The 24,948-nt window shown below is 44.0% G+C and overlaps 1 protein-coding gene across 1 annotated transcript in view; it reads right to left on the bottom strand.

Moving 5' to 3' along the window:
• fbrsl1 (fibrosin-like 1) overlaps nt 1-24,948 on the bottom strand; it is a 153,724-nt gene that overhangs the window by 34,227 nt on the left and 94,549 nt on the right. The window contains exon 4 of the mRNA XM_023397607.1: nt 833-881. The gene's annotated coding sequence lies outside the window, so the exon portion shown is untranslated. The remainder of the gene's footprint in view (nt 1-832; nt 882-24,948) is intronic.

A 24,948-nucleotide genomic window follows, 5' to 3' on the forward strand; every position in this document is an offset into this window, starting at 1 on the left:
CACACACACACACACACACACATCCCAAAAAAAAAATAAAAAAAATCACATTTTACATTGTCCTGCACTTCCACCTCCTTCTCCCTCTGCTTATGTTAATAGCCCTCCTTCCTGGTTCCTGCCCTGGGGGAACGTGGTCTGCATGCTGCTGTCTGTCACTACTAGGCTGATCGCACCTCTCCTCCCTTCCCTGCATCCACAAATTGACACCTTTCTCCCTGCTCTGACCTGGCAAGCATATTGCATTTACTGAATATACAGACACAGCTGAACTTCTATGTCCATATGGTCCATCTGTGACGTGCCAAATACACATGTATGTGGTCGGACACCGAATGCATAAAATCACATGAAATCACACATGAACATACAAAGGCCTTATAATCCACATATGTGCATATGTGAATGCGCACACACACAGTTTGTGTTGTCTGGGGGGCTGACAAAGCTCTTTCTCTCTCTTTCCTTTGGCATCCATTATGTTCCAGGCCTGCTGTCAGAGAGCTTGTATTGCCTGAGGGGAAGTTCCCATTTGTGGGAGCATGTGGCAGAGAGGCTCTAAATCCCCTCTAATGAACCAATATGTAGGAGGGCTAAGCCTTTGGCGGGGTCGTCCAAGAAATGCCACTCGGCACCCAGGCAAAAATGTATGCATATGTAGTCACCAGACCTTGCTTATGTCTGCTGACATTTAAATCTGAATGGGAGCTACAGGATTAGAGCGGGCCAGATTTGGACTTACTCGCAAAACCCAGTTTTTGTTATGTGTATGAATGAGAGAGAGGAGGAAAGACTGAAGAGTCAATGGAGAGAAAACAGAGCAGGTTCTTACCTTTGGGTGTGGTAGGGGAAAAGAGCTTCTCCGATCCTACATCAGACACCTGGAAAAACAAGAAGGCAGGCCTTTAGTGGATTTGTCTCAATCAGTGGCAGACTTCAGATAATCCTATTTAAAAAAAAACTGACTCATACAATTTAAGATTTTTCATAAAACCTAATGCAAGCACTGACACATATTTTGCCTGCCTAGTAAAAGGCTTATTCAGTCACAAACATGACCATAGGTGCTCAGAGTTCAAGCCCAGCTCCCATACAAAGCATTGTAACAGTCAATCAAGATCCTCCAATCAGCCGACAAGAGGAGCTCCCTCTGTACCTGATGGTCCCTGTCTGGCTTTTTCCTGGTGAGGTAACATTAGGTGGCACTGTTGTGCCACCTGAAAACCCTCAAAAGAAATACTGTCAAAGTCAGAGGAAGTCGGTAAGGTGGCTTTGCAGCGTTAGGGCACAAAGGCTCCTGCATACATGCTGCTGCTCAGAAACCACCTTTTGTTCTGCAATATTTTTGAATGGAAAAACTCATCTCATGAATAGAATGTGGTTCTACTCCAAAAGCAATACCTCTATTTCAGAATTTCATTCATATCAAAGACAATGTACTGGAAGTAAACAGATGATCTGTCAACAACACGAGCATTTACTGAGTCAAAAACAGTCACTGATTTATTTGATGTGACTGACAGTGAGCGGTGGAAACCTGGTGGACTGCAGTCAGATGGAGGCTGAGTCAAATACTTGAGGAAGAAAGGCATCTGACTATGAAGTGATAGTGGAGACTTCTAGACTAAACACTGCAAGGTATTTTCCTCTCTCCTTTAGATGGATGTAGATTCTGGCAGGCACCACCTAAATCAAAACACACCATACATTTTTATAAAAATACACATTCACAGGCCAGACAGGACATTTTTAAACACTATGACCAAAAAGCAGTAAATCCACAAAAAAACTTGGCATTGTGCAAAACACCGTAGCACAAAGTCTGTGTGCTTGGAAGATAATATTAACAATGAAAATCCTCCTCAGCCTGTAATATCAGCCCATATAGGGTCTTTGTTTACAGCCAAGATTTCCCTTAGCTTTAGCTCCTCTCATCTGGGTTCCACAGACTTGTAAAAAGCTGCAAGAGCTGAACATATGTTCCACCCAAAGGGCCTTAGTGTCCTTATCTGCGATGTATTTTACGCGGCACAAAGGGAGCATATGTAAAGAATGAACAGTGAATCAGAGTGAGTGCAAGAGAGACAGAGACAGAAAGAGAAAGCAAATGATTTTGTAAACACAGATGGCTGTCCTTGGCATCCCTGTTAGTTCTTCACAAGTGTTTTGAGGACGTCCTCTTCTTTCCAAGACCTCCCAATTTCTCCTTCACTGCCACTGTGTTGCAGTTCTCCAAAGTGTTTGTCTGTCTGCGCTTGATGTCTTGTTTCAGCTCGAATCACAACAGTGCCCAAGCAACCTCTCAACAATCTGCTTTATTCTCTGCAGCCATGTAAAACACAGGTAGGAAATCTTACGAGAGGATGTAGATAAGAGGATGTGCACAGTTGAGTCTATTAAAAACATGAATATCAACGTTGAAAATGATATATTATATTATATATTAGCGTAAGTCAAACTCTAAAGCAAGAATGAAAACAACCATGAATAATGGTGAAGCATTAACAAGTTAGTTCCTTAAAATCTTAACTGTAAGTTGTTAACTTTATTTTTAGCATCAGCTTGAGCAGTTGCAACTATGCAAGCAGCAGTTGTGAGATTATGCATGTGAGATTGTGAGACTGATAAACGACTACATTTATAAAAAGATTGGTCAACCAGTGTATTTAGGGTAGTTCAAATGTAACAAAGAGTCAATAATACCTCTTCAGTTTTATCTTGATAAGAGAAGGGCAAACACTCAGCTAATAGAGATGTTTCCTGTTTCCTCGTACAGTAGGCGAGGGGAAAGACTATAGAGGAAAGACAGAGTGTTGTGCATTGCCCTCTTTCAGTCTCCCAGAACCAGGGCGCCAGGCTACAACACAGGCTCTTTGTTAGCTTTGGACGACATTAAACGCTCCAGTACCAAGCCTCAGCAGTGCAGCAGCACAACCTCAGCCTTGAATCACGGCCCCGGAGGCCCTTGAAGAAAAATATGGGCTCAGAATGAAATGAAGCTTGTCAAATGGACACGGGAGCTGGCTCAGGGACTCGCTTAGTGTGGCATGGGGTCACAAAAGCAAAAAAAGAAAGGATAGGTCATGCTCATAACTCACTTTAACAGTTAAAACAATTGTTATAACCAAAGTGGTTATCCAGAGAGCAAGGCAGACATAACATGTTCCTGAGAAAGAGAACAGAAAATGCTGAGTTTACCATGTGTCGACCTAGATCTCCTTATTCCTTTTCTGGCCATTTTGAGTGTGCAGTGAGCTGTTTTATATTCCAAACATATTCCAAGTAACATCAACAACCGATATTTAGCCTTTAATGCGGTGTTTTGCACCTGCCAAGTCTGCATGAGTCAGTCGCATAATCCACAATTACAAGGCCAGTTTACAAAAGCACTTCTTAAAAAGGCCTGTCAAAGCAGAGCCCTGATTTGGCTAGCTGTTGTTTTTGTAGAACTTTCTGGGTTTTGCTGGTGAAGTTGACATATTTTCATGGGGCTGTGCTGCTGGCAGTCCGAGCTGCCTGTGGTTGTGGTGTGCAGAGGTCATGTATAACAAATTCTTCACACTCTCTTTGTTGAGGCAACCCTGGGTGCCATTAAAAACAGACAGGGAAACACAAGACAGAGGGGAATATATATATAGAAAGAAATAGACAGACAAAGAAAAAAAGAGGAGCAAAGGCCACGTTTTCCAAAGGAAACAGGGAAATTTAACCATTTAAAAAAATAATGGGGGAAATTCAAGCCACATTGCCTGGGAGCCAAAAGCCCTTGGAGTGGGCCGCAGGAAGCCTGACCTTTGTGGGGGCCGTCTGCTATTTGAGCCTGGGGCTTCGGGAGCCTGGCCTCCTCTCTGGAGGGCCGTCAGCAGGCCTCAGCTTTCCTTCCCTATTCTATTCATTAGCCATGCTTTATGATTCAGCTTCCTCTGAGCCACACAAGAGCTCCCTGAGGAAAGAGACTGCTGGAGAGAGAGGGAGAAAAAAGGGAGTGAGACTAAGGGAGGGGGAAAAAAGCAAGAAGGAGGTCATAGGGCCCAGCCGGGGCCCAGCTCTCAGCAGCTGTGAAATCCTCCCGTTTCCTCGGCAGTCGTAAAAGGAACAAGGGGGAGAAAGAAAAAGAAGGCGGCCAGGGAGGGAGCTGGGCCAGTAAACCCACCATCTGAGTGCTAACTCCCTGAAGAGCCACATGCAGAACCATAATTCCCAGATTTAGGGAATGCCAAATTACAAATTACACTGCTGTTTGTTTTAAAAAGTCCCCAACTTCCCTGAACAGCAATGACTTATTGGCTGCATAAATCTCCAGATAATAGCTGAGCCGCAAAGGGAGAGCAGAGAGGCAGAAACCTTCGCTAGCAATAAGTTAGACATTTACTGTGAGGCGAAATGCATTTGCTGTCACAGCAAAGAAGCGAGAGGAAAAAAATCGCTGCAAATTTGTGTCCACATCGCTTTTACTTAACACCACAGCAAGCTAATTAATTTAGAAAATCAGAGACAAGCTTAATTGCATTTTTTTTAGTGTTAAAAAGCTTCCATGCTTAATTTTTGCACAATGGGCCGACTGAGTGAGACGATGCAGGCAGCAAGGGAGGGCGGCATAATAAACTGAATGACCTTCAGGCATAAATTTATGAAAGGCATTGATCAGTTAAGGCTGGTGATTTCAATGAGACAGGAAAGTCAGCAATTACCAAGATTCAGTTAACCTCATTTAGTAAAGACTGCTGAGAGACCAATTTCTTTCCCCACAATCCCCCACCCACCATCCCCTTGCTTTATATCAAACGATCCCAGGGTCGTCTATCTACCTTTGATTTGAGAGCTATTGCATGTCCTGCATTCCTTGGAACCAAGCAAATGATCTCCTAACAGGAGGAAATCTTGCAGACAGAGGTTGCAGATAAAGCCTTTCCCCTCCCAGGTAGACATATCATTTTTATACAGACTGGCAGTGCTATCACAACAGCTGTAGTGTGAAAAAAAAGAAATGTGTTAGTAGGCTTTATTGCGGGCTCATGTCTGCAAAGACTATTATTACAATTTATTTCTGAGTCAATTGGCACATGTTATGTTCTTGACAGACTGCTGCAGGACAAGTGGTAAGGCAGCTAATTTTAACACGTACATACCACAAACCAAATGTGAGACAGCGAGTTTTCAAAATGACACTTGCTTCATTTGAAAACGAAACTCCTGTAAAATGATTGACAGCTCAGTATCAAACCTAATTCAGTGGTCGAAAACGACATACAAACAGGGAGGTGAAAAGTAACTTAACAACCCTCACTGCAGTTATAGATAGAATGTGTTGTCCTCCTGTGTAATCACTGGTAACAGAGAATATAGGAAACCAACACAACACATTACGGTGCATGCTTCCTTGACAGTGAAATGAGTGGGTTGAATGTCTTGGTGTAGGGGAAGACATAAGAACACACGGCTACTCTGTGCCTTATTGATATGACATGATATGATATGATACGGCACTGAAAAGAGTTGTCAGGTAACATGAAAGAAAGAGACGTTAAAAGAAAAAAAATGAGAGTGAGAAAGAGAAGAAGGGACATGGGCAAGAGGGCACATATCCTGGCACAGGCGATCAGGCTCTCAATTACCCTGGGCTAACCTGTCTGTACCTGAATCCACACTCACACCTCCCACCTACACACACACACACACACACACACACACACACACACACACACACACACACACACACACACACACACCCCATACACAGTGTTAATCTGCTTCCCTACATGGTGTTTCATCACTGTCAACTTCCTCCTTCACTGCCCTCTCTTCCAATTTTGCAGTTACTGTCACAGGCTCGATGTCACCTCTCTTTTCTGAGTTGCATCGATATATTTTTTTCAAAAATCTCCAATCAGGATGATGTGTTTTTTTTTCAGTATATAATTACTGCTGAATTGACCAATGTATGATTTTAATGTTATCTTCTGATCTGACTTAATTGAGTGTGTTTGTTTTTTGTGTCAAAAAAAGAACGATCTTGATCACAGACATAAAGAAGCTTATCAGTAGTGAGATGGTAAAAACAGTCAAAAGGGGCTGGTTTTCTCTGTTCACGTGGGAGTAGCTTGGTGCTTTGATAAACACTTCTATCAGCACCCACTCAGGGCCGTCAACTACTGTCAACCTTTCACCCCAGACGCCCGCTAATGCTACTTTAGCAATAAATGCCGCATTAGCCATGCACAGTGAGCCTACAGCTCCCAGGCTGCAACGGGAGACACCAAATTAATTATCTCCCCTGCATTTGTCCTCGCGCTGTTCCAGAAACTTAATGACCTCCCGAGCGGTCGTTTATTATAAGCCGCAGCAGTGTTACGCATTCCCAGGGTAGGGAACAGCCACCAGCTACCTTACCTCCAATTCCCACCCACCGCTGCCACCGCCTGCTTGTCAGAACAGGTGTGGGCCAGCAAGACTGCGAAACCCCCAGCGAGCATGATGGGATATACAGCATGAACAGGAAAGAGAGAAGAAACCTCCCACGCAACCGTCAACCAGCAGATACTCGCCTCAACTGGAGCATCATTAAGATGATAATGAATTCCATAGTGACCGTGTAGAATGAAGTGGTCTCCCCTTGCACACACACAAAACACACACAAACCTCTTTATGCTTAGCCCCGAGTGCCATTTTCATAGCCACGAATAATGTGTGTGTGTGTGCGCGTGTGTGTGCATGACTGTGGGCCAGAGCTGACAACTCCTGCTCCCTCTCCCCCTAGCAACAGACGCAGGGAAATGAATGCCAAGAGAGGAGCAGGGGGGCTTGAGCTTTGTGTAAAATATTACCCTCCGCCTCGCTTACTGCACCCCACACCACCACTCCTCCCTCCCCCGGCTGTGCAGCAGTTGCTAGCCCTTATCACGGCTGCCTGTCAGTTTAGTATACAAATTAGCAGTCTATCAGGGGAATGCAGGGGCCTGTTTCATCAGTAGGGAGAAGGGCAGAGGCACGCATTGCATTAAAGCCTCTCGCCGCTGCAGACAGAGAGGGTCACAAATCAACGCCGCAGCGGGCCCACAGCCAGCACTAACCAGATAAGGAGAAATGAAGGAAAAAGGACAAGGCATATTTCACCGGAGAGGATCCAGACCTGCTCAAACTCCCTGCAAGGGCCTGGAATGAAGGATGGAGGTGGGCTGGTGGGGGGTTGTAAGGATAGAGGAGGCAACAAATCACAATCTCAACCCCACAGATTACTGAGTAACAAAAAGAACACGAAAAAACAGGTATGGAATAAAAAAAGAAATGTAAAGAAATTCCTTTTCTAAAATGTCAGTGACAGAGTCAGAGGAAGTGCTTTCATTCGATTATCATCTAAAAATTGCAGGAAATTAGGGCTAGCACATTCCCGCGAAGTGAACCTGTGCATGTTAATACCAGCAGAGACAAAACGGCTGCGAAGGGCTCTCATTAAGTGGCATAATGCAATGAGGCACAGTCTAAATTGCAGCAATAAAAGCCGACAGACAAATCATCTCGACCATCGCAATCCATTTAACTCAATTAATGCAACACCAGATCTGAGCTCAGTGGTTTAAAAGCATGCGTGGCTCTCCTCCCTTGTCAGGCTTATGGGAATTGGAGAAATGGGGAATTGGGGGGCGGGCACCTGAAAAGGTTAGTAGTACCTCTTTTTTTGGGATGAGATAAGGGTCAATGTGTTGCAGCCACTGCACTTTGATTAAGTCCTGCTTAAGACCATGGAAATGGAGGAAGAGAGAGAAAGACGGAGAGATAAGAGCAATGGGAGACGGGAAAACAAAAGCAGGAGATAGCAGTAGCTCTGCTCAGCGCAGCACAGCTGACTATGGAAAGGGTGTGGCCTCCTTTCCTTTTTAATGTCAAAATGTGTGCCAGCAGCGATAAGAACCACAGGTAATCTCCCGGTGGAATCAGGGGGCTGTTCGTCATTACTCTCTGGCCCTGATATAGATCAGAGCACCGGTGGCTTCTCCTGGCTCTCCAGGCTTCTCGGCAGCTGAGATAGCAGATAGCCCTTTAAGACACGGCTCACTGCTCCCTGATTGGCTGGTCAACAGCCACAACCAAATCCTGGTTCCCTCGGGGCCGCTATGAGGAGGTATGATAGGACGGGTCACGGAAACTCACTGTCCCCATATCCACATCATCCTTTTGTTGTAAAGCCTTTACCCCATTGTCAGTGTGGGTGGTGGAAAGTAAAAAAAGCCTTTCTGGATGTTATTGTCTGAGAGGCAGGATAACAGACAGGCGGATTATTTCAAAAACAGCTTTCTCCAGAGCTCTCACAATGCGGCACTGTTGTTGCTGTGGAGAGGATCCTGGAGGAGATAATAATAATATTCCTAGTCAGAGCCTTTGCTGCAGTAGAGCTGCCTTCTAACAGATAGATACACATCATTCTGACTGGCCCGCCATGACATAATCGCCCTGCGGAGAGCTGCAGGCAAGCTTGGTAGGCAAACCACCTCTCACTGCAGCTTGTTAAGAGAAAGGTGGCTTTAAGCGCCGCTCAATAGAAACTCCTATTGAACTTGTTTTTTTTTTTGTTTTTTTTTACTCCATCTGAACAATGTCTAGGTGAGTCATAGCCCACCTCAGGCTACACACGTTACAGTCTTCCTTTCTTCCTCTCTCTTAAGATTATACTGCGCTTTTGACTTGGATGAATTTGCTAAGAGGGGGAAAAAAAAACAAACTCGTCAGGATCTTAAATAATGCAGTGATAAAAAAGCTGTGACCCTTTCCCTTGCCTCAACCCACACACAGTGAATTTCTTCTGCCGTGAAAGACAGCACACAAAGAGAAGAAAAGGCAGAGCAGGCACTACATGGAAATGTGTGGTAGGCATTGGTTTTTTCCTCTGGGCACGGACACCTCTAATGAGCGGAAAAAATGTGCAGTAAAAGGCAGATCTCACCCGTACTATGCCAGTGATTTTGAGTAAAATGAATCAGCTCCCCTCTAACACAAATAAATATTGTTCTAATACCAGTGGGAGTTTAAGCCTGACTCTGGGTGAGGAAAACTACGGGGGATCCAGGCTCCACACACCAGCCTCCACACCAGTCATACAGCATCCCACAGCCTACTAAACCCTACACCGTGCACACACGCACTAGATGCCCGTGACCCCTGACCTTTCAGATTGGCTCTCTGCTGAGCTCACACTTTATCAGTGCGATGGGGGGGGGGGTGTGAAGTTGTTGATGCTGGTTTAGTAACAGCATCTCTCCTAAATGACAACAGGAGCTGAAATGAGGCTAAGGGAATTTAGGAATTCATCTCTGGATCCTGCTCATATGTCAGCTGCTACCATGAAAGTCGGCCAGACTCTCAGGGTCAATACAGCCACTTGTCCTGCAAAGGAATGGAGGGGGAGTTGTGGAGGACAGGAGGTTTGCAAGAGGAGGAGTGGAAAACTGGAAATGAGGCAGGGAAGACAAGCACTTGTTGCCAAATGTCCTATTGGTCTCACACCACCATGCCCTTGCCACTTTAAGGCACACTATCCACCCAGCTAGCACAAACAAACATGGTATGCACTATATAAAGGAGTCTCAGACCTCCAAAGCCCCCAGGTCATGTTGGAAAGGGATGTGGCACGTTAAGTGGAATTTACTTTTGATGCAGACATCAGGCCTCAAGTTTCTGGCAGCTGTAACCCAAGCTTTTCCCCAGGGCCTCACTGCAGGGTTGGACAGGACACCCAACGCCCAGGCAGTCACCTTTAGAAATACCTTCACTGCTCAGCTGCCCTTATAAAGGGGGGAGACTGGTGCTGGTGGTGGTTGTTGAGGGTCATTGTTTCCAGTATAAGGTACTGTTTAGAATGGACAGTCTTTAATTTCATTACCAAACAGAGAGAGGTGAGGTTGCTACTTTATTTCTAGTATCTGCTACTTGCTGTATATGAGCTGTTAGTGGGCTGAGTGTGTTGTGTTCTGAGGTTACAGAGGTAATTTAATATAGATCATAGACCCCAGCAGCCGACAGAATGCCCACTGCTTCATCACAGCAATGCATCTTTTACACTTTGATGTTGTCTTTTCATTTACACCTTTCTTTCTCTACATGAATATGACATGGTTTTAATACAGGCATGTCGTGACTCTTTACTATGGGGAAGGGTGAGCTTAAACTAAGCTATGAACCCTCCGCCCTCCTTACATCTCTTTTGTGACATGGCATAGCGCTTGAGCTCTTCTGTCAGTGACAGTCCAGATGTGTGACTTAATGTGGGGTGGGTGGGAGTATATAAATAACCATGATGACATATTAGTGGGACATGCCAGGAGCCTTGTTCTGTATGGGAGGAGGTGATGGAGGGGGTGCTGAGCTAACCGTGTACCTCTAGGGAATCCAGCACAAGCTAGTTTAACGCCAACACGACAACTGCAGAGACCTTGTGAGAGAGCTTATGGGTTTTGACTTCACACTTACTGTGTAACATCATTCTAGCAAATCACATTGTGACCTGACCTTGACAACGGCCATGTTACTAGTGGTTTTCAATTACAATGATCATTGCTTACAGCAACTCTGTGGGACATAGTTATGAATTGCACAGACTTATGATATCTGTGGCTTACACCGTCATGCAGAGAGTGGTGACAGCCTGTCATTACTTGAATAAAGGTCAGTTTTATTAAGCTTAACATGAGTTCAGATCATTATTGAGCACTCACAGCAACCTACATTTCCAGTAATTAGCAACACCCTAATGTGTTGTAATTGACTATTTTGTGAGCTTTGCTTCTTTTATGAGCCGTGGTGAACTCTGTGTAAACCCACTGACTGGTATCTCCGATAATAACATAGCACCTGTGGAGGAATTTGATCTGGCATCCATCTGAACACAAATCCCTGGACAGGAGAGAAGGGCAGGGTGAGGAGGATATATTTAATGTGTTTGCACTGCTAGATCAGATTTATGAGCAATCACTGCAGAGAGTACTATTAAAAGTTGTTGGCCATGCCAAGTATATTCAGAGCATCATTTGCTCTGGATTAAAATATAATGAAGCAAGTGAATGCAACTTTGTCTTACATGCAACTCCTTAAATTATTCAAGTGGAAAGAAAAAACAACAGGCAAGGAATGTTCCCCGGAGCACTAATACCCTTTTCTGGGCTTGTTCATGATGGCAACAATGAATATCTTAGCGCTTGTTAAAAGCTTTGTTTTCCTTGGGAGTCTCTGCACATGAATGGACTAAATGAGCAAAAAGGACGCCAAGTCACATACAGAGGCCAGTCATTTTCACCTCCAGTATGGCTTCAGTGACATTATTTGAGTGTGTGTACATAATGCACTGGATTGATTTTTCTGCAGTGTAAGGGAAGAGGCAAGGTTAAACAGCTCATTACTGCAGCGCCAGATTACCTTAACAAGCCAGTTTCCTGTCAATAAAACAAACCTGACAATTACACTCCTAAACTACCTCTTAAATGTTGAGTTGTCTGAATTTTCAAAAGGACTCCCGTTCTTGCCTCTGACTGTCTATGCCATGCTGATAACTGGTTGAATTAGCTTAGTCTTTTAAAAACTTGTGCTTGCTTTTCTAAGGTAATTCTATGGCAACCTCTATTTCCTTGAACTTCATTTCAACATCCTCACGTCCAGAAACACTCAGCCTGGCTCAGGTGGCTCCTGTCTGTATTTGAATAAGAGATATGCAAACAGATGAAGTCAAAGCAGAAGCTTGTGTGCTCAAGCAGCCTTTTCTCACATTTGAGAGAGTCCTTGGATTAGTTAGTTGAGGCTCCAGGGTCTTTATACTGCATGCTATTCATTCAGCAGAGAAGGAAAAAAGTGTGTTTGCATTTCATGTCTGTCAGTGGCAAAGATGTGTGTGGTTGAACTGTTGGCCAACGTAAACAGAATCCCGAATGAAAAGGTGAACATTATAGCCGGCAGAAACAAGATGACCCATCATGCAGGGTCCAGAGGAGAAACCCTTAGAGCATCTTTTCCTTACACTTTTTCTGTCAGTACAATTAAGGATTTAATAGGTGAGAAAACAGTTTAATAAAGTGTTAAAAGCTGTGAGGCTGGGCACAGTACGATGATGAAGGGCTTAGGAGGCTAGCTAAAGTTATGTCTTATTCATGCTGCTCTTGTTATTCCCCAACACACTGGTTGGAGCACAGTCAGTCAAGGATCCACATCTTTTCCTTGAGGAACATGGGCTGGTGCTGGTCTAGACTAATGTTATTTTTCCAACCCCAGTTACTATTTCTGCTGTTAATGTTTTTTAAACATGCCCCGGCGCATTGCAGCGGGGGCTGCCAGTTGACCTGGTGAACCTTTGCGGCATACCACCCCATACCACCCAACAAAATGTAATGGGAGACCTAGTACACTTTGCTGCACCCCTGTAATGCCTCTCTGAATACTGAGATCCCTGCCCAGGCCGTCACCCACATCCATGATTGACAGGACCCTAGTGGGATACCAGTGTGGTGAAGCAGGAACTTCTGGTACAGTTCTCTTTCACCCACCACAGATCAATACCTCCATATGCAATTAGAGTAGCTGAAACAGATGTGCTCACAGGCTTCAGTGCTCTACCCTCACTATCAACCACCGTGACACCCCCTGCTTCCCATCCCAGAAACACATACACACATGTGCATGGATGTATGCTCACACACTCACAAAAACAGGCAGACTGGAAACCTTCTCCCACTGATTATCCGGACAAATTCTACCTTCAGTAGTTTGTGGTAGCATAGCAATGCCTCCAGAGTGCTGGGTCACAGTTGGAGAATGCAGGGGGCATGTGTGGGCCAATGTGGTTGTGATAGGCCAGTGGAAACAGTTCTTCCATCTCCCTCATTCTCGGAGAGACTTCAACCTGCTTCTCTGACAGTTACACTTGTTCTGTCAGCTCAGCCCCCACCCCGTCACTAACAGGTGGCCTGTCCCTCACAGCAAAGTCATTTGCCTTGCACAGCAGTAGTCATGGGTAGCCCCAGCCAAGCTGCATTCAGGTTTCCAGCATTACAACATTACAGCTCAGGCCAAACAGAAAGGCAGTAGTAGAATGCGGAGGAAAGGGCTGGGGGAGGGAAGGAGGAAAAACCTCCTCCTATCAAATAAATGCCATTGTAAGCACAAGTGACAAGTCTTGTTTGGGGTTGTCCCTGCTCAGGGCCTGAAAGGCCAGCACTGCCTCATCTCCTCAGCTATGTCTGCGAGCAACGTGGGTGGGTGAGGGAGGGAGGGAGAAATGTCTGATTGGTGCCATAGCCGAGAGTGAGAGCAGCCCAATTATATTTCCTATCCCTCAAGAGCCGGCCAGCCCCCTCTGGTAGAGCGAAGCCTCTGCCATCTCTTCTCTCCTCACCTCTCAAGACATTGCAGATAGATAAATAAATGACAGCCCCGCTGGGTCTTGGCCCAGCCTCCCAGAATACATTGCAGAGGCTGGCTGGCTGCCTATCCGTTTGCCTTCACCTGGCATTACTGCAGATAGACATTTTTCACATTATTATCGTTGCATCGTCTCCGTTGCCCTGTTCACTCACTGAGTTGTGGTTGATGATGGTGGCAGAGGACCTGAGGAGACTGGAAGGAAATGTCTCTTGTCAAGTAAGCATAGCCTAGCTTAGCAGAAATTTAACAAGTTCCCTGGGCTCTCTCCATTCACTGTCTGACGGAACACGGAGCCAGGACATGGCCTGCTGACAGCCCTGGGCATGTCACTGTCACTGACACTTGATAGGCCGGAGAGAGGAGAGGCAACAGGACTCAACCCTGCAATACTCACACTTAACTATACGCCTCCATATTGCTACTTTGCCTCTAGCCATAAAAACCTTACCATTTGGTAGTCTGACTTTATCTAATACAACACAAATGTAAACTAGCCTGAGTTCAATGAGTATCTTCGTGTTGTCACTGTAAAATGCTTACAACTTGACAGAAAGCCAAATATCCCAGGATGTTTGTGTTTTTTCAGTAATAATCAGGTAGAAGCCGACAGAGAAATACTTGAGCTTAAACTGCATGTGTACGAGCATTTTTTTCCCCCGCACTCTCACCACTCCCTGATGGTTAAATCCAAAACCAGATGTTGTGGATCAGTGGGGATAAAAAACAAGGCGAATAAAAGTGGAGGATGGAATGGTACGCATTAACTATAATCAAAAAGAAACAAAAAGGAGACCAGGATGCTTTAATTACTTCTCACATATAATTTGGTTTTGTGGGGGCAAGCCATGCGTTGCCAAGAAAAGAAAGATGAAAAGCAACTTAAATTACATGGAGAGAAAGTGCAGAGGCATTTTACACAAGGTCCATCTATTCTCCACAGCTGTAGACATGGCTGATGACTAACCCCAAAACCTTGCTGTACATTGCCCATGGATACAGAAGTTAGATGCAGCAATGCAGGATCTAAACATGGACACGACTTTAAGAGAGGTGTTGAAATATACCAACCGCAGACTGACAAAAAAAGACTGAACTGTTCCTCTTTTATAAAAGTGTTTTTATGGCATACACGAGTCTGTGAGTATCCAAGTTAAAATCATAGTTTTCTGTTGTTTTGCTTTAATATTCATCATCTAAAATTCCCTTCAATAATGTAATTTTAATAATTTGTCATGCCATTCTGCCAAGTAGCTGAGGATATGCGTTATGTTTGGCCACTGGAGAGAGCTTGGATGAGGCCTGAGTGAGGTGCTCTATGAATCTACTTCATAGCCGTCCTCTGTTTGCAGAGTCTCTCTTGACTCGCTGGTGTTGCCACAGTGCTAAATTGCACAGCTGTTCCACAATCTGTGGTGGTGTTAATTACCCAAATGTGAGCGGCAGCTCGTCAGTTCCTCACTAACGAAGGGGCCTGCTTTCCAGCGAGGGTGCCGTATGTTTGGTATGTAGGCCCATTTCCACCCAACACTCCCCAGGCTGCGCATGGACCACCCGACACATCCACATCCTGGAGAAGACGCATCTAATTAAAGCTCACGACTCAAATCTGCTTACTAAGGGGGAAAAAACACGCGGGCTGGATTAAAAGACGGGGAGAGGGGTGGAGTGGGACGGGGGGCTTTAATACACTGCGAGTGAAAGGGCTTAGGAGGAAATATGAGAACTCTCAATAGTAAGATCCCAGGCAAGGCTGGAAGGAAACGCTGTGTGAATGTGAGCCGATCAGTCAGCGTTTGTCAGTCTGATCCCTTAGCACTTCCAAAGCCCCCAGGCAGAGACAGACAAGTAGGCTGTTTTCTAGAAAAGTGGCTTCTTAACTCTCCTGGTTGGCCCCTCTTCCAAGGACATGTACATCAATTCTCAACTAGTATAACATAGAGTGACAGAACTCAACAGCCTCTACTGAATGCAAACACACTTAGTGATCCTACAGAAACCGAACACAAATAATGATGTGCAACTTTGGTGATGTTTAACAGTAGCTGGATATGAAAATGTGCCTTTTATTCCTCTCACATGATGACAGTAAATGACAATGGATCCCTCTCCAGGACTCTGTAAACCGTTAATGCACTGCATTACACAGTACATCACCCCACTCCTTGCATGCGATGTTCAAAACAAAGGTGTTAAGAACTCCCCTCAGGAATCATACTTGCTGGCTAAAAGCCTAGCTGCAGTGTACCACCCACCTCCGGTTATACATGAACACCACTGCCTGAAGTAGCACTAGGAGACTACATAATGAATGCATCAAGCTAGGTGTCACGGGGGCTCGTATGGTGCACAAAACGATGGGGCAATTAGGCCCACACGACACCTCGGGATGGCGTGATGAAGGACTCCTGAGTTTGTCTCCTCCGCCTCTGTTCCTCTATCATTAAGGATTGAGCAGCCACATCTGGCTAATGGCACGCCTGGGGTTCCTGCTCAAACACTGTGCCACGCCGTGCACATTTAATTACGCCTCATAAAGGTAACAAAAGACACAGCCTGCTCTCGGGGAAGCACTGTTTGGAAATCACGAAGGGAGACAGAAAGAAAGAGAGAGAGAGACGAGGGGAAGGCAAAGAGCTGGCCAGCGGCCAGAATTACAGGTTGACCCTGGTCGGCAGCTTCAAAAGAGGGGAATTCACTCGAGTGTCTCCACCTCTCCTTGAGATGTGTCCCAATGAGCAGGCTGAGAGGAGGAGATGCACAGTGGCTGAGAATCAAAGGACCTCTAGTTTGTCTCCCCTTCTTCTATTAGATCATGAACTGCACTGGTTGCTACTGTCAATGGTTAATTGCAGAAAGACTGGGGGGGATTAAAGGAAGAGCTCTTTTGAAATATGTATGGGTTTTAGCAGCTGTTTGAACTGAAGAGGAGACTGTTATTGTAAGGCTGGATGAAGAAAGCAACAATAACAACATCACAGGAGAACGCATGTAACAGCACTATGGCCTAGTGTTGTGACCTGCACATTTCAACCTTGCCTCTTAGGCACTGTGTTGCTCAGCAGCCCCTGTAAAGAGCTCACCACATTCAGCCAAGAGCATGAAACACACATTACCCACTGACTGAGTGACTGGCTGACCTATGACTTCAGTAGTACCTGGAGGTATTCAAAAGACCATGGATGGCTGCTTTGTGCAGCACACAGTTGACATTTTGAGCTGAGAGAGAAAAAAATTTAACAAAGGAGAAAAAACATGAACGTAGACATGAGCCCCAGGTCTCTCAGTGAGCAGATGCCCACATCTAGGAAATAACATCAGATAGGAAGAAATGAGGGACAAAGAGCTGCGGCTCATTGTTGAAGCAGTCCAATGTCTGGCAGTTTGAGAGCTGGCTAACGCCACAGGAAAGGTCACTGGTCACTTCCATTTGGACCTTCACATAAATCCCCCACTGTCCGGTGCAGTTAATAACACAGCCAGCGCTGAAGGAGCTGCCATGCAATAAAAAGGGAAGAAAAAAAATGTATTTTGTTTTGCCAACACCTCCCTGTCCCTTTACAGCAACTGGCCTTGTGCGGCCCTTTGCGTTATTTATAACTTTAACGTTAAAAACAGAGACATCTCTGCAGTGTGCATTAAAAGACAAGCCTGCCAAGCGCTTCGCTCCACAGCAGCTTCCTCTTCTGTAAAGTCTCCCTCTGCTTTTGGTGTAGAGAGAGTGTTTTATGGCGAGTCCCTTGTCAGGATTAAGATGTAGATCCAAGTGCCACAGAGACAAGCATAAATTCTCCATCTCCCACTGTGGACCCACAAGTGGTGGAGCTCGGGGAGTGTCCTTGAAGTATGAATAACATCACATGCTATGTGTCATCTGTTATACAGTAATGACATGTCCTCGGAACAATCCACATCTCCTGTGGCCCATAAGTCTGTGAATGAGAGAACTACTTGCTTCCCTGACAGTGAGTTTCGTGAAAGGCCATATACATTATGACAAATACAGTTCATGTATCTTTCCTGTTTGAATATGAACGCTCTATTTGCACCAACAAATTAACGCTAGATGTAACATGCACCAAGGGTGAAGCTGTGTCAGTGGATCTACAGAAATCACATTCAGCACCAGGGAAGCATTAATCAATTTTAATGCAGTGGAGCGGCTATTGTCAAGGAGCGGGGATGAAACTGCTCTGTGACCAGTAAATCAGAAGGGAACAGCAGCCACAGATAGGATAACACGGTTTGAGTACTGCTCTAGTACTGCTGGCCTTAACTGGCCTGCAGAATGCGTGGTACCTTGTTTTTCAATTCTACAGCACAACCCGCTTCCATATTTCTCTGAGTTTCTCGCAGAGGGCAGCTTAAGTCTCAGAGTATAAGCCAATTTGGATTAGCTCCACATTTTAGACAGGTTCCAGTTGGGATTTACAATACTTTTAAAACACGTTCCTCCCTAAACACAGCTTTAACTCTACATGCATCAACAACATATTTAACTGACATGTTTTTTCCCCCTGTTATTTCACAGATTGTTGTATATTTAAAGCTCCACAACACTCCATTGGAAATAACGTAGCCGGCTAAAGCATTAATTTACAATACCGATAAAATACTGAGTTTTTTAGGCACTGTTATACTGAGAACATGGTGTTGCATCCAAATGCTTGGACTATTTTCTTGAATGTCTCTTTAGCTCATTTTTCACATCCGAGTTCATGCACAGATCCAGAATAAATCTCCATTTCTTCTTCTATCTCATATCCAGGCTTCAGGGGGCACAAGGCATTAGTCTCATGATGCTGGGTTTGTCATGTCTTCCCCAGCTGCGATCTGCCTGAACTCTTACGTTACAAATAGCTGGAGGATTTTTCACCCTCTTATCACATTTGGCAAGCAGGCCTGTCTCTTATCAGCTTTCCGCTAGAGATAAATGGGCTTTTGAAGATAGGAATAAGAGAGGTTTTTGCAAGCTAATTCCAGAGCCCCATCTGCAGTAGATTACAGATAGGTGCTGGGGAGCGGAGAAAGATACATATTTTAATATGTAGGTGGTAGAAGTATCAGGTTGAAGAGTGATTGGTATTACAATGTCATATACTCTACAAGCCAAAGACGTGCAGAACTAACAGGCAATAACAAGAGATAATGGACTGAGAATATTTTATAGAGACTTCATCATTGACCGCATCAGTTACACTGCTGGTTTTTGCACCAGCCCTGATGAGAACATAATGACATTTTCAACATAGCCTATCTAGAGCTTGCAGCACAGTAGAAGACAGTGATTGGCAGGAATAACAATGAACACAATGACACATTTCTCTGTGTGTCTTATCAGGTGAAAAGGTTTGGAACATTTAGCAAATAGAAACAGGAATAAATCAAAAATTATTCGCTTACGTTTCCCACCTACATATAAGTCAATTTTGAACTAAAGCTACTTCCATCTGTCTGAGGGACAATTAATATTTCAACTTGACGATGTATAATTTATATATAATATTTTAATTTACTTATTGACCCAATTCATTGCATTACATGCCCTGAAAAAAAACTATTTTGTCAATGGAGCAAGAGACTATATGAAATAAACAATATTCTTTAGCTGATATACCAAAACATATATTGTAAATGTTTGTTATTGCAAGGTGGATACATTTTCGTACAGTAGCAACTAGCACCTTCACCCAGTGATTGGTTTAAAAACTAAAATTCAATACAAATGCCACAGAAAAATGTCAGTGATAGAAATATCAGAGGAGATACAGAAAAAGCCACAGCGACGGATATGTATGATATTCACAGACGAGCTGTATGAATATTAAAAGAGACAAAAATATAGCACAGATGAACAGAGGGTGGTGTCACTATTGAACACAACGCTTTTAAGTCCCTATGGAAATATTATAGTAATACCCTGAGAGAGCTTAAAGTAGGACAAATCACTATAAACTCACAACTGGGACGCGTGTCTAAGCCCCTATAGGATTATTATGGGGATGTTGTAGTGGATTCTTCTTACAGGGGTGGACTAATAAACAATAGCAGCCTACACTTTGATTTCTGGGAGCAATGATAAAGTGACAGACTTGAGTCAGAAGAGGCCGAAGTGTTGAACTAATATTAACAGGCGACATGTGATCCAGCCTGACCTTGATGGTTGAGATTCTTGGGCGCGATGGGGGAAGAAAACCTAATTAAACAGCTCCTCCCGTGGCTGTGTAAGTCAGACACGGGACAGACTCACACTGTGTTAATGTCCTGCGTGGTGGATTTGAGAGTGCGTGATAACAGCCGACAGTACACTGCAATAACAAGGCGCCGATCTACAAAACAGCTGAATAAAAAGAAAAAAAGAAAAAGAAGGAATGTACACAACCAGAGATGTTGTGGTAAATAATATAATTGTAATTGAACACATAACTCGCGTTTGTTCACATCATAATAGGACACTAGAGCCCTCAGTGCGGACCAGTGTTGATAATATTTTCATATATCTGTTTATTCTTCTTCCCCAAACAACCGCCAGTCTTTACATAACTTCCATCCGTTTCATCAATCAGTGTGCTATGAAGTTCACACTGAATTATTACAGCCAGTGGAAACGTGAGTAAAAGCTATTTTGAAATTAAAAAATGCGCACAGTAAGTTTGGATGTTATTCGAGTCACCACTACATCTTTGTTTTACAATACGTGCAGGGCGTCTCGCTGGAAAGGAAAATGCGCCTGCCACCGGCGGAGACGGGCTATAAGAGAAAAATCCTAACAATGAGCAGCTTATTCAAATAAAACAAAGACTCATTTCGACGAAAGCTGTGCATATATATATATTTTTTTTAAATCGTCCTCGGCGAATATCTCACCTGAAAAACAATGAAAGCAACAAAAAGCATCGGTGGAATTTCATTAAACCTTACCGAGTCCAAATGCGCTGAGATCGGTCGCGGAGGATATCCAAATCACCCGGACTGGAGCGAATAAGAACACGCATTCATAGATTCAAGATATTTAAGCGAGCCTTATTGGGGTTAAATCCAGTTTGGATAAAAAAAGAAAAAGAAAAAAAGATTGTTCAACGGTTGGACGATGAGGAAACTCTCAACATAGAATAACCTGCCGGAACAATAAATCTTCACTGGGGAGATTTCTCCTCCGTCTCTCGAAAGAAAAAGCGACGAGACCTTCAGGAAATAATATGAAAATTCAGTTTCTTTTACTTAGCGAAAGTTCTGTAGGCAATTATTTGGGCTCCTTGAGAGAACACAGTGGATCTTTGTCAAGCCAGAGCACCGCTCATAGGATTCCAACTCGGGTAGTGAAAGCGCCGATGACAGATCGTCCACAATAGATTCCCCAAAGTATTTGTCGATCTCAAACAGAAAACGCGACGAAATACATATCCAAGAGCCGCGTGGGTGCTTGGTCGTGCATTAGGGATATCATTTGACGGTTATCCACAAGATCCTGGCGCGTTTGGTAAGACAAGAAGTCCCGAAAAACGCAGTGCGCTCAGCTCCTCTCCGACCTGCTCTCCGTGCGCAACAGAGAGAGAGACTGGACTGCTCAGCGCGTCAGCCAGGGTGTGTGTGTGTGTGTGTGTGTGTGTGTGTATGTGTGTGTGTGTATATGTGTGTGTGGGTGTGTGTGTGTGTGGCAGCAGCTGTTGAAAATGAGGACAGGACGAGACCAGAGCAATCAATGTACGAGGGCTTGATCTGATTTGTTAACACTATTCCCAATAATGGAACCAGGATGTTTTTCATCTATTTCTACATCTTTGAGTTAAATTGTTTTATTTTATTTTTGCGAGGGTGAACAGCCTGTTCACGAGAATATATTCTTTATATAATCTTTTTTATATGGATTATACATTAGACTTCCTTACACATATAAACATAGTTTTATAGCCTGGTGGATGTTTCACTACAGTAGCTACTCTATGTAGGCTATATGCATAGGTTATAATATATATTTAATACAAGACTGTATGCTTAATAATTGGGCTGAGTATGTGTGAAATATGTATTTCATGAAACTACTCAGAAATGTACTGGGTAATAGATAACCCATACCTTTATCACTGATCTTATTTATGCAAATAATATTAAATTATATTCATAATACACAATACAGCAGTGTTAAGTCTCCAATATCAAACTCATTGTACTAGGACAGGAACATTCAGAGGAGAACTTTTTTTTTTTTATTTGGAACATTTATTTTTATTCACTTCTAAAATTTTGAAGAGGGTATAACCAGTTGGTAATAGTATACAGTTTACACACCGACCATGCATACAGAGATGTAAAATGAAAAAAATCTAAAATTCCCTCCTATTGACCCAACCAGTCTGCAGCGATTCCCTAAAACTCTCAGTAGCCTGGGGAGTATGGATTGGCATCAGTCCTGACCAAGCAGGGCTATCCATCTGCTCCTTCTCCACAGTGAAGATGTTATTCTTAAAATGTACTTTAGAGGAAGACTCTCTGAAGCTAAAGACGAGAAGGATAGGGCTTTGACGTCTCCTACAAAGTTAGCCCTGTGGTTATCCTGTTCACACTTATGACCTGCGTAACTTAGCCATGATTGAAGTCGGGTTGAAAGAGGCTTGTGCTTGCAAAATGCCAAGGCAGAGTAAGGGGCTCCTTTACAACTCCAGCGCCCTGTGGAGTTTTCTAGAGACAAGAAGAAGATTGGTGTTTACTTTCTGCCATGCTGTGTTACACTCCACAGATACCCCTGAGAGAATGGCAGCTCTGTTATGTGGAACAAATCCTTTTTTATAAAGAATGATAAATACAGTATTGTGGAAGGATAAACAATACACTGTTATATCCACCCCAAACTGGGCATCTACACATTTTGCCTTTAGGTTAGGCACTGTCTTGCATGCAACAACAATAAGAGTTGTGCCTTACTCTGCGGGTTTGTGTCAGGAATGCAAGACTTGTAATTATTTCCCAGCTGACTGTGATTAAGGGTCATCCCCAAGCCTACAGACTTCCCTTAAAAACATGGGGCATTACACAGACAGGCACACAAACCCACATCAACCCACCGCCCCGCACACACGGGTCAGAGTAAAAGCTGCGGGAGCATTTGGAACTCAACAGCCAAAAGCTCGACGCCACTAAACTGGACCTTGGTCAATGGGGCAATTGGCTGTGATTTTGTTTATTTTAGAAAATAACAGCTTACCAAAAGCAGCTGAGAAGAGCCAGTGACCAAAAAGGGTGAACATATATGACGCCAAACCTGGGAAACGTTCCAGGACAACGTATGGAACAGAAAAGCAGATGTTGGACTGGCAGAGCATCCTGGGAAAGTGGCCTCTTAGATACTAGAGAGGGAAACAATGGATGTTTAAGCCATAAAAGCATCATCACCCCTAAGGGTCGTATTATATCTGCTTTCCCCATCTCTCTCCCATCCCAATAAAGAAAATCTGGAGCGAACATTGGGATGTGGTGCGCCGTTGTTGTTCTGCAAGGACAATAGGCAGTTATTTCTCCCAAAGGAACATTCCAACACTTTGTCCAAGTGTCCAAATATGTCCATAAAGTGTCTTATTTACAGTTTTTTTTTCCTGTTAACCACAAAACACTCAACAATACATCTAAGATTCAGTGGGGTTTGGTTAGAGATGCAACACTGTGCAAAGCTATAAACACAGAAGATATCTCGCACATATCACAGTTTTGAAGATGTTGGAAAGATGTCATTCATGCTTGTGATTTATGACTAAAATGTCCTCACATTTTCTTCAGAAAGCTGAGACTGACACATGGGAGAGACTCTAGTAGGATTCATTCTTAAGCTAGCGAGGCCACATATAGTTCCCAAGGCAGGGGTCTAACCACTACATCACCTCTGGGAGAAAGGTTGGGTGTATTTTCTGTCCTTCAGCACTTTAACAGCCAGCTTTCGGCTTCATGTCCATTCAGCGATGGACCGCTAATGCTGCCAGCCTCAGCCAGGAGAACAGTTAATCTCAGGTAAGCCTGCACTGACTGAGTGGATCTAGAGGCTTGGTCCAAATATCTGCCTTGTGGAAATAGCATCTGGCATACAATACCCCCCTCCTCAACAGCTTCCTAAAATAGGTGCATGTACAGTAGAAGCCGTTATGTATGCTAACTGCTCATCACCCTGTTTCTGAAACTGAGACGTTATGAAGAGCAAATAATAAATCCTTTAAAGTTAATGATATCAAACCCTGAAAGCAACGGCAGACAAAATACAAATGAGCTCAGCTGCTAATTTCAGAATCAGAGGTAGCAGGGATACTGTACGCTTTTAATGAAGCTACAAGTATTGTGATTTTATTTCCAGTTTTTATGTTTGTTTTTTGTAGGGATGAACACAGAAGCATGGAACATTCACTGAACTGACGAAAGCCTTACACTGTATCATATGGCATTTACAGGCTCAGCTAATTTGGTTCATAAAATAACTTCTAGTTTTTATTGTTCAATTAAACAGCAGCGCTGGGCAGTTACTCAAGCTTGAGTTATAAAACTACACTGCAAGTTTGAATCCCAGCTATCTCTACTTTGAATCCTCACCATTACTAGTAATGATGGTGGAGAGGCACAACATAGACAGTCACCACCAAAAACGGAACACAGTCATGTTTTATTCCATTTTATTTCTGCAGCTGTACATTGTAATTTCTATCTGGAGAGTGCCTTGCAGAATCCATGATTTATTCATTACGGGGGCTCGAGTAGCATAGACCAACGATGTGAGAATGAGCACCTTATTCAATGACTCCCATCTTTCAATACGGACAACATTTCTAGGTCATCCATTTGGAGCACCGGCGTACTCCAGAATACAAGTAGTGCTACTGAGAACAGAGGCCAGAGGATGTCAGACACTTTGAATGACTCTCAGGAGACCCAACTAAAAGTAAAGGACTTTACAGTAATAGAGGAGCTGTAGAGATGCACAAGCGATGGAATAAGATACAGAAACAAAATACTCTATAGGAGTATATGTAGAAATGAATTACGGTACGTGCGATGGATTTTCACTTATGTGCAGTCTGCAACTCTTTGCAAACTGCACATATTCCTGTATCCATTGCATGTATAGAGCTTGTCTGGCCGCTGGTTTTTAACCAGCTTTAAAGTTGTGCTCATCAAAGCCCTCGTGGCAAATGTTTCTGGAGGTTCCTGTTCGACATGAAAAGTCGTCCTGATTGAGCAAGGCGATGTAGAACAAAAAGCGCCCTCCGCCAGGCACATTAAAAATGAATTTTCTCTGGGATTCAAAGGGCTGCGCTGCCAGGGCAGAGGGAGATGAGAGCTGGTAACTCTGCTAGTTTGCCTCAGGAGCCCCTCCAGCAGCCAGTCCCAGCTGATCCATCCATCAGCCTTCAAGCCCACAGAGGTGAGTGACTGTTTGAAGGCTCTGCCGGCTACCTTATCCTGAGGCTTAACAATCCAATATTGGTTGTTGCCGAAGATAATTACTCTCCATTGATGGTAGAATACCCAGGGCTAGCTGCAGCCATTTGCATTGCCCAACACCACAGATCGATCAG

This window comes from Seriola lalandi, unplaced genomic scaffold (assembly GCF_002814215.2).
Source record: "Seriola lalandi dorsalis isolate HSWRI2012SDOR001 ecotype SW California unplaced genomic scaffold, Sedor1 jcf7180002054883, whole genome shotgun sequence".
Taxonomy (NCBI): domain Eukaryota; kingdom Metazoa; phylum Chordata; class Actinopteri; order Carangiformes; family Carangidae; genus Seriola; species Seriola lalandi.